Below are 11,015 nucleotides of genomic sequence, written 5' to 3'. Positions count from 1 at the left end.
TTGACTTGAATCACCCAGATCTTGATGAACGACGAGAATTAATTATATCTGAGCCCTATGATCAGTTCACTTCAAATTTGATCCAATGGTTAATTGTTGATTTTTTATCATGTTTATTGAGTTGGATTCGTATTATGTGTTTTGTTATAGTACTTCTTGTTTTTTATGGATAGAATTTCAACTTATGATTATAACAGTTATCAGTGCGTCACCTTGATTTATTTATTTGTTTTTTTAGCGGGAGGCGTTGTACTGTTTGCTTGCGGGAAGGTTGATTCGCGCGAGGGCCGTTGGCGGTTTAAATCGGGAGAGTGTGGTAGAAAGGATGGGTGCGATCATATCAACACTAATGCGCCGGATCCCATCAGAACTCCGAAGTTAAGCGTGCTTGGGCGAGAGCAGTACTAGGATGGGTGATCTCCTGGGAAGTCCTCGTGTTGCACCTATTTTTATTTTAGTATTATTATTATTTTAAGAAAAACGTGTTATTAGTGTGTCTATTTTCCATGGGTTGTTTATTTGTTATTTATTTATTTATTTTTTTGTTCCCTTCCCCCGGAGGCGGCGGTGACCGCATGGGAAGTTGCGGTGGTTTGTTTATTTAACTTTTAAATTTTCATTTTTGTTGTCTGGTGGTTTTGTTGGGGGGAGGGAGGGCGGCGATGGAGGGTTGATTCGCGCGAGGGCCGTTGGCGGTTTAAATAGGGAGCTTGTGGGAGAAAGGATGGGTGCGATCATACCAGCACTAATGCACCGGATCCCAGCAGAACTTCGAAGTTAAGAGTGCTTGGGCGAGAGCAGTACTTGGATCGGTGATCCCCAGGGATGTCCTCGTGTTGCACCTAATTTTAATTTATATATTTTTATTTTTTTGTAATAAAAATGTGTTATCAGCGGGTCTATTTTTCGCGGGTTGTTTAAATGTTAATGTGAATATCCCCCCGGAAGGTTGCGCAGACCGTTGGGAAGCCGCGACGGTTTGATTATTTAACGGTTGATTTCTTGTTTCTTTGTTTGTTTGTTGTTGTTTTCAGGTTTTTTCGTCGGGGGGAGGGCGGAGGGTTGAGGATTCGCGGTAGCGCTTTGTTAAGTTTACATCCTCAGATCGTGCTAAATTGATGAGATTAAATCTGAGTGAACGGTCATGATCGACCGGAACCAGTTGAATGGTCAGGATGACTAGATTTTAATGAACGACTCTGATCATTGGAGATCTACACAGATTGACTTGAATTAGCCTGATCTTGATGAACGACGAGAATTAATTATATCTGAGCCCTATGATCAGTTCACTTCAGATTTGATCCAATGGTTAATTGTTGATTTTTTATCATGTTTATTGAGTTGGATTCGTATTGCGTGTTTTGTTATAGTACTTCTTGTTTTTTATGGATTGGATTTCAACTTATAATTATGACAGTTATTAGTGCGTCACCTTGATTTATTTATTTATTTTTTTAGCGGGAGGCGTTGTACTGTTTGCTTGCGGGAAGGTTGATTCGTGCGAGGGCCGTTGACGGTTTAAATCGGGAGAGTGTGGTAGAAAGGATGGGTGCGATCATATCAACACTAATGCGCCGGATCCCATCAGAACTCCGAAGTTAAGCGTGCTTGGGCGAGAGCAGTACTAGGATGGGTGATCTCCTGGGAAGTCCTCGTGTTGCACCTATTTTTATTCTAGTATTATTATTATTTTAAGAAAAACGTGTTATTAGTGTGTCTATTTTCCGTGGGTTGTTTATTTGTCATTTATTTATTTATTTATTTTTTTGTTCCCTTCCCCCGGAAGGTGGCCGTGACCGCATGGGAAGCTGCGGTGGTTTGTTTATTTAACTTTTAATTTTTCAATTTTTGTTGTCTGGTTGTTTTATCGGGGGGAGGGAGGGCGGCGACGAAGGGCTGATTCGCGCGAGGGTCGTTGTACTGTTTGTTTGTTTGTTGTTGTTTTCTGTTTTTTTCGTCGGGGAGAGGGCGGAGGGTTGAGGATTCGCGGTAGCGCTTCGTTAATTTCACATCCTCGGATCGTGATAAATTGGTGAGATTAAATCTGAGTGAACGGTCAAGATCGGTCGGAACTAGTTGAATGGTTAGGAAGGCTAGATCTTAATGAATGACTCTGATCATCAGTGTAACGACCCGCCTTCTACTAGCTAGGCTGTAAGATCGGACCGTCACAATATGCTGTGCTAGGCTATGTTTAAAGATGCGGAAACGTGAACTAATTTAAAACCTTGCCAAGCTAATACAAATTCTTGGCTCTACATGTACTAAGAGATGCAATCTAAGGTATACATGGCATATCCTGCATCCCCTGTGGTCAAGGAGCTGAACTACAAGGTCTCTTGGTCGAAACCCAGCTTCCCAATCGATCCAGGTTAAACTCAATCGATTGCAAGCTGTTGAATCGATCCGTGGATCGATTCCGATGGCTACTGTGCTCGGGTTAATATTCTGGATCGATCGGCTGATCGATCCAGACTGGCCAATCGATCCATTGATCGATTCCAGAGATCTCTGTTCGCGGGAGCGTTTTCCCCGATCGATCGAACGATCGATCCAGGAGCTTACTGTTCGCGACAGAGTGCGGCTGGATCGATCGGCTGATCGATCCAGAAGCTTACTGTTCGCGGAACCAGGCTCCCAATCGATCCACTGATCGATTGAGGGCCCCCAATCGATCCACTGATCGATTGGGGTTTCTGATTTCGCAGCAAACTCTGATTTCAGCACTGTTTCGTGCCAAACTCACATACACGAGATCTAAAATAACTGGAAAGCATTCTAATAGCAAACAACTAACATTCTAAACATGGTTACTAACAAGCTAAGCAGATTTTCTATAATTTCATGCATTTAGATAACTAAATAACAAAGAATAACATGATAAGAAAACTAAGTTCTTAAATGTTCTAGTCCATCCAAGGTCTTTTATTCCAGGTTCCATCCACACACATCTTCCTTGCATTGACCTCCAGCCTCCTCTAATCCATAGTTCCTTTACCTTTATCTGCAGTATAAGGAAAAGAGTATCTGTAAGCTTTCGCTTAGTAAGAAACCATCTACCTCACAAAACATGCATACGATGCAATATATGTTTTTAAAACATGCTATTTGAAACATATGAGCATGGAACATGCAAGGGCATGGCATGGCATACAAGCAAACTAGTTATGGCAACAAGTGCTACTGTAAGCTATCACATTGTGTCAATAGAAAACTAAACTGATACAAACAAACTGAACGGAGCAAATGCTAACTAATGCTGGAGCTGTACTGAATTCACATAACTAATTGTGAGGTTTCGAAAGCTATTTTAGTAGATAGATTAAAATAATAATCATGCTGCTGTTTGGGCTCGGTAACTGTACTTGCTATGCACGCATCCCTAACTAGACCCAGGTTTGCAAGTCCCGAATTTAGTAGAGTTACTAGGTTATCTAAACCTAGGGACGACTATGGGAGCCCAACCCAATGGATATCTAATCCAGTACAATGCCACTGAAAAGTAAAATACTGAACATAAGCTAATAACTCTTGTCTTGCTTTTACTAGGTTGTCTAAACCCAAAACTAGGTTATCTGAACCTGGGGCAACTGTGGGAGCCCACCCATTGACGTCTAGTCCATAAAAGCTGTAGCAAGACTAATTAAGCTGTAAAAATACTTCTATTGCATTTATCTAAGCTATTAAAATGCCTATGGTGGCATTTCACTGAGCTGAGTGTTTAATCAAATGCTTGGTGTGCACTAATTCGCACCCTATCACTAAAAATCTGCATACGGCTAAAACAATGCATACAAACATACTACTAGCTACTTATACTGCAGGTGAGGGGTTTCTTACCTTCTGCTCTAATTTTCTTACGATTCTACTCGCTAGATTTCTGGAGAAGATGATCCTTTCGACGATCTTCTTGCGTCTATGCGTTCCTCTCGCGGAGGGGAGCGTCCTCGTATCCAAGATGTCGCCGGGAGAAGCCCTTGAGACCCTAGGGATGGAGACCTAGGTGTGCTTGTGGTTGGCGCCGAGAAGAGGAGAGTAGGGAGAGGGGCGGCGTGGGTAAGGGTTTTGAGGGAGAGGAGAGTTACGTTAAAAATAACTTTTCACTTAATTCTTCCCTATTTATATTAAGTGGGTAATTCAGCCCAACTCAAATATAAATATAATTGTTCCCCTTTCCTTTCAGCACGGCCCTGCTGGGTTTACTTGGTTACTAGAGCTATCTAAAGGTTATCGGACCCGATAGGTCCCGGGTTCAATACTCGCCTAGACCCTTTTACGACTCCATTTGTTTTTGCTACTTCCGCTACTCTAAAAATTCTATAAAAATATCCTAAAATTCCAGAAAAATCATAGAATATTTCTAAAATAATTTTGAGAATTTTCGGGCGTTACAATCCCCTATACCTTATAAAAAGTTCATCCTCGAACTTAGAATAACTCTGGGTACTTCTGTCTCATACTGGCTTCTGTCTCCCAAGTTACCTCTTCCGCTGTGTGACTTTGCCAAATGACTTTTACTAATGGTACCTCCTTGTTCCGTAATTTCTTAACTGCTCGGTCTATTATCTGAATAGGCCAACTATCATAGCTGAGGTCTTCGCGGACTGGTACCGACTGGGGCTCAATCACCTGAGTTGCATCTGGGATATGCTTCTTCAGCATGGAGACATGAAATACATTATGGATGGCTGACATCTCCTGTGGTAGCTCTAACTCATATGCTACCTTGCCAACTCTTCTAGTGACAAGGTATGGTCCCACATATCTGGGACTTAATTTGCCCTTCTTCCCAAAACGCATTACTCCCTTCATGGGAGCTACTCTGAGGAACACTGAATCCCCAATTGAAAACTCTAAGGGTCTGCGCCGTGGCTCTGAGCTGTCTCTATCCTCTGGCGGATCTGCTGTATAGCTGCTATGGTATCTGCTACTAGATCTGTCTGAAGTTCTAGTTCTTTCTGTTCACCACTCTCATACCAGCAGATTGGAGATCTACACCTCCGCCCATAGAGAGCCTCGTAAGGTGCCATACCGATAGTGGCCTTATAGCTATTGTTGTATGCAAATTCTGCTAAACTCAGATATTTGCACCAACTTCCCTTGAAGTCTAGGGAACATGCGCGGAGCATATCTTCGAGTACCTGATTTACTCGCTCTGTCTGACCATCTGTCTGAGGATGGAAAGCTGTGCTAAATTTCAACTTAGTGCCCAATGCTGACTGTACACACTCCCAAAAGTGTGATGTGAATCGACTGTCTCTGTCTGAAATAATGGTCCGTGGAACTCCATGTAGTCCGACGATCTCCTTGAGATACAACTGAGCTAGCTGTTCCATAGAGTAGGATATCCTGATAGCTAAGAAGTGGTTGATTTAGTTAACCTGTCAACTACTACCCAGATGGTATCAAAACCATTCGTGGTTCTGGGTAGTCCCACTATAAAATCCATAGAAATGTCTTCCCACTTCCATTCTGGGATTTGGATAGGCTGCAGAACTCCTCCTGGTCTCTGATGTTCTTCCTTGACCCTCTGACAGGTCAGGCAGGTGCTAACATATCTAGCGATGTCTCTTTTCATCCCGGGTCACCAAAAACGTTTCTTTAGATCTTGGTACATCTTGGTGGAACCCGGATGCATCGCATAGGGAGTCCTGTGAGCCTCGTCTAAAATCTTTCTCTTTAGTTCCTCTTGATCTGGAACACAAAGTCTGTCACCAAAGTACAATAACCCACTATCGGACATTCTGAACTCTCCACTTTCTGATTCTGCCAACCCTTGCTTGATTTTCTGAATTTCAGGATCCTGTTCCTGAACTGTATGGATGTCACCAAGCAGGTTAGATGCTAATGTCATAGTAGAGAGCTGTCCCACTATAAGTTCGAGACCAAAATCTGTGATCTCTTTCTGTAGGGGCGGTGACACGGTTGCTAGGGATAGTAAGGTAGCATCGGACTTTCTACTAAGTGCATCTGCCACCTTATTGGCTTTTCCTGGGTGGTAGAGGATGTCTATATCATAATCTTTGACCAGCTCAAGCCATCTACGCTACCGCATATTCAGATCCTTCTGAGTGAAGAAGTACTTCAGACTCTGATGATCTGTATACACTCTGCACTGAGCTCCATACAAGTAATGTCTCCAAATTTTGAGAGCGAACACTACTGCTGCAAGCTCAAGGTCATGAGTAGGGTAATTCTTCTCATATTCCTTGAGTTGTCTGGAGGCATAGGCGATCACCTTACCTTCTTGCATCAGTACTGCTCCTAGTCCCAATTTAGAGGCATCACTATAAATATCAAAGCTATCTGTGTTTTCTGGTAGAGTCAGAATAGGTGCACTGGTCAATCTCCTTTTTAACTCGCTGAAGCTGTTCTCACAGTCCTTTGTCCACTGAAATTTTCTATTCTTCCTGGTGAGAGCTGTCAGTGGGGAGGCTATTCTGGAGAAGTCCTCTACAAACTTTCTGTAATAACCTTCTAGTCCCAAAAAGCTCCTGATCTCACTGGCGTTCTTGGGTCTTTTCCAGTTACTCACAGCTTCTATCTTGCTGGGGTCTACCATGACACCATCCTTGGAGATGATGTGACCCAGGAAGGACACCTGATCAAGCCAGAATTCACATTTCATGAACTTGGCGTACAGCTGGTTCTGCTGAAGGGTCTGCAATACTATTTTTAGGTGCTCTGCGTGTTCTTCCTGAGTTCCTGAATAGATAAGAATGTCATCGATAAACACAATAACAAACCTATCTAGGTAGTCCCTAAATACTCTGTTCATGAGGTCCATGAAAGTAGTTGGAGCATTTGTCACACCAAAGGGCATGACTACGAACTCATAATGTCCGTATCTAGTCCTGAATGCTGTCTTGGGTATATCCCATTCTTTAACTTTCACCTGATGATAACCCGATCTGAGGTCTATCTTAGAGAACACTGCTGCTCCCTTTAGCTGATCGAACAGGTCATCTATTCTGGGAAGAGGATTCCTGTTCTTGATGGTGACTTGGTTCAGTGCTCTATAATCTATGCACAGGCGCATGCTCCCGTCCTTCTTCTTCACAAACAATACAGGCACTCCCCATGGTGAGTGACTAGGACGTATGAAGCCCTTGTCAAGCAGCTCCTGTAGTTGCTCATGAAGTTCCTTCAGTTCTGCTGGAGCCATGCGATAAGGTGCTTTGGAGATAGGATTCGTACCGGGAATGAGTTCTATCTCAAATTCAATCTCCCTGTCTGGTGCTAGGCCTGGTAACTCCTCAGGGAAGACTGCTGTGTAGTCACATACAACTCGGACCTCTGCTAGCTGTTGGTCCTTGTCCTGACTGGCACTGACTACATGCGCTAAAAATCCCGTACATCCTGAATCTAACAATTTCTGTGCCTTCAGAGCTGAGAGAAATTTCTTCGCTTTTCTCTTTGGTTCTCCGCTATACTCAAATTGTACTTCTGTTTCAGGTTGGAATATGACTTTCTGTTTACGACACTCGATAGAGGCACCATATCTGATTAGGAAGTCCATTCCAAATATGACATCGTAATCAGTCATGTCTAGCACTATTAGATCACAAAAGAGCTCTCTGTCTGCTATAATGACTGGCACTGCTCTAAGCCAGTGCGTGGATGCCATAATTTCTCCTGAACGTAGTGTTGTCAAAAACTGACCACGGAGTACTGATGTGCGTAGATTATATACTCATTTATGCATGTTTTCACGCACATTTACATACTTTGAGCATGCTTGATCTATGCATTTTTATACTTCCAGCTTTCCTTTTAGCATATTTACTCTTTTGGTTCGGAGATCTGCTTTTTGTACATTTTTTGTACACAGGAGTCGATTTGGTGAAGAATCTACATCTTTGGGCAAGCCTTGGAGGAAACAAAGGGAGAAGTCACCAGGCCGTGTACCTCACACGGCCTTGCACTGGTATGGAGCTCGGGCTGTGTGGAGTTTGGCACCAACAGAAGAGGAAGATGACATGGCCGTGTGAACCTCACACTGCCGTGTCAAGATTTTGAAGCCAACCAGAGCAGAAGCCTTACATGGCCGTGTGGATCTACACGGCCGTGTGAGGTTTCCAAAGCAGCAGGTGTGGTGTGCACCACACGTAGTGTAGCATTCGAGAGCGAAGGGTCCCGGCGTGCAGTCACACGGCCGTGCAGCTTTGGCAGAGAAGGAACTGGACATGGCCGTGTGAATCTCACACGGCCGTGTCACGGGGACGTGTGGCGCCCGATTCCCTCCTCTATTTAAACCCTCCTTCATGAATTGAAAGGGGATCTCTCCCCCTTTGGGAGAAGGCAAGATTTGGTGGTTTCCTCCCACTCTTGGGAGGATTTCTGGGCGATTCTAAGGGAGTTCTTGACGATTTCGACTCCGGAGCGAGGATTGGATCCGAAGACGAGGTTTCTCCGTAGATAAGTTTTCTCTTCCCCCCTTTTCTTGGTTTCTTGGATTGGGGATTTAAGAAATGCTTGTAATCTTCATTTCTTCGGATATTCTTCCTCGATTCATGGAGTAGATCTTGTATTCTAGGATTAAGGGAGTATTTGTATGATGGATTGATGTAATCTCTTGTGGATTTGCCATTTTCTTATTTCAATGACATTGTCTTGCTTGTATCAATTAGATCTTGAGTGAGTAATGATGATTTGTGCTTAATTCTCATTCTTGATTGATTGTTTGGATTACTTATGGACTTTGTAAAGATAAACTCTCACTCGATCATCCGAGGGATCCACGTGACAGGTGCAAGCCCGTGTAAGGACGTTTGAGAGATAATCTTCAAGAGGAAATAGGAATATTCAAGAGAGTAGGATGGATTTTGTGATTAGTATCTTGTATCTTGATAGATTAATAAGTTGTGGGCTTCTATGTTGATATCCGAGGAAGGCATAGTAATAGGTGCACTTCTGTGTAAGGACAACGTAGGTTCACATCTAATTGATCATGTTTAGATACATTTCTCAGTCCTTAGCCGGTTATCTATTGCAAGAGAGAACCGACAACTTTCTACAAGAGTTTGGCAATTGAGGGATAAGAATTGGTGAACCATTTACATTCAAGAAATCTTACAAAGAAACCGAAACTCCTAGAATCTCCCTTATCATAACCCAAAACACTAAACTCTTGTTTGTTGATCTATAATATTAGATTTGTTTACCTTCACTTTGCATTTGAAATGATTGGATAGTTGTTTAGCTAATTCGCATTGAGACATTTCTAGTGCTTATTCCAGTCCCTGTGGATACGATAATCTTTTATATTACTTGCGACATTTCCGTACACTTGCGGAGCATGACAAGTTTTTGGCGCCGTTGCCGGGGACTGCGCTATAACATTAGGAATTATCAATTGAGTTAGACTAAACATAACATTTGTTTTCCTTTCATATTGCATAGTTGTAACTAATCATTAGATTTCTGTTTTTATTTTCTTGTATAACTCTTACTTTTTGTTAATTCTTTTTGTACAATTTCAATTCTGTATTTTTGATTCTCTTATTTTTCTTTTTCTGTTGAATTGTCATTTGCTATCTTGTTCTTGTGTATGCGAAGATCTAACTTTGCAGGGGAATTCTTTCCTTTTGACTCTGAGATTGACAGAACTTTCCATAAAAGAAGAATTCTGCAAAGGCAAATAGAAGAACAAGAATCTAAACATGGTGTGCAAGTCACTAGGAGATTATGGAGCTTCAAAATCTGCAAAACAAATGGGAGCAATTGTTTACCCTAACATACAAGCAAGAAATTTTATACTCAAACCATCTTTTGTTTCCATGGTTCAGAAAACTCAATTTGGAGGATTGGAGATTGAGAACCCTTATTCCCATTTGATGGAGTTTTATAGATATTGTTATACTTTGAAATATGAAGAAGTTTCATCTGATATTGTTCAGCTGCTTGCTTTTCCTTTTAGTCTGAAGGATGCTGCAAAAAGATGGTATAATTCTCTAAAGTCTCAAAGTATCAAAACATGGGATGAGTTAGAGCAAAAATTCCTTGACCAATATTTCCCTCCAAGGAAAACTACTTATTTGAGAAGTCAAATTTTAAATTTTAAGCAATTGGATGGAGAAAAATTATACCAAGCCTGGGAAAGATATGCCTCTCTTTTGCATTATGTCCACATCATGGAATTGAGAAATGGTTAATTATGCATTTGTTCTATGTTGGGCTTTCTTTCTCAAATAAGAATCAACTGGATTTAGCATCTGGAGGATCATTCTTGAAAAAAAGTCTAGAAGAAACTTTTGAGATAGTTGGCAGAATTACGCAAAATTCCAATGATTGGGCAGAGCAAGATAGCTCATTCTTAACAATGGATATCATTAGGGAAAAGGATGATGTTGAAAAAGGGCTTATCTTGAATCAAAACGATTTCCAAACATTATTTCCTTGGTGCTGTGAATCATTATCAAAAATATTTGGTGAAAAAGCATTTTCAACAGAAAAGGGGGTATATCTTGGTGATCTTAAGGAGGATGATCTGTCTTTAGATAATGAAGAGTTTTTAGAAGAAAGCTTGGCTAAGGAGGAGACTATGTTGATAGAACAAGAGCCAGTTTTACCAGAAATAGTACCACCTCAACTTGAACTTAAACCATTACCACCAAATCTTAAGTATGAATTTCTTGGGCCGAATTCTACTTATCCAGTTATAATTAATGCTCAGTTAAATGAGTTTGAAACAAAGAGACTGTTGGATGAGTTAAGGTTGCATAGAAAGACCATTGGATATACAATTGATGATATAAAAGGGGTTAGTCCATCTCTCTGTATGCATAGAATTTTACTTGAAGAGGGGTACAAGAACTCAATTGAGCATCAAAGGAGACTAAATCCAAATTTAAAAGAGGTAGTAAAGAAGGAAGTGATTAAACTTCTTGATGCAGGGATTATTTACCCAATTTCGGATAGTGAATGGGTGAGTCCGGTCCACGTGGTTCCAAAGAAAGGAGGAATGATGATTATCAAGAATGAAGAAGATAAGTTAATTTCAACACGAACAG

The 11,015-nt window shown here is 41.6% G+C and overlaps 2 non-coding genes and 1 pseudogene across 2 annotated transcripts; all 3 read left to right on the top strand.

Annotated features, from left to right (window-relative positions):
• Positions 1-327: 327 nt before the first annotated feature.
• On the top strand, positions 328-446 carry LOC121968987. Its single transcript, XR_006108488.1, has one exon. It is a non-coding gene; the product is annotated as a 5S ribosomal RNA (ribosomal RNA).
• A 280-nt stretch (positions 447-726) lies between these two features.
• LOC121968668 lies at positions 727-845 on the top strand (annotated as a pseudogene).
• A 705-nt stretch (positions 846-1,550) lies between these two features.
• On the top strand, positions 1,551-1,669 carry LOC121968986. Its single transcript, XR_006108487.1, has one exon. It is a non-coding gene; the product is annotated as a 5S ribosomal RNA (ribosomal RNA).
• The last annotated feature ends 9,346 nt before the right edge of the window (positions 1,670-11,015 follow it).

This window comes from Zingiber officinale, chromosome 3B, assembly GCF_018446385.1.
Source record: "Zingiber officinale cultivar Zhangliang chromosome 3B, Zo_v1.1, whole genome shotgun sequence".
NCBI classification, from domain to species: Eukaryota; Viridiplantae; Streptophyta; class Magnoliopsida; order Zingiberales; family Zingiberaceae; genus Zingiber; species Zingiber officinale.
The sequence above is the reverse complement of the archived record's forward strand: the minus strand, read 5'-3'. Positions and strand labels throughout refer to the sequence as shown.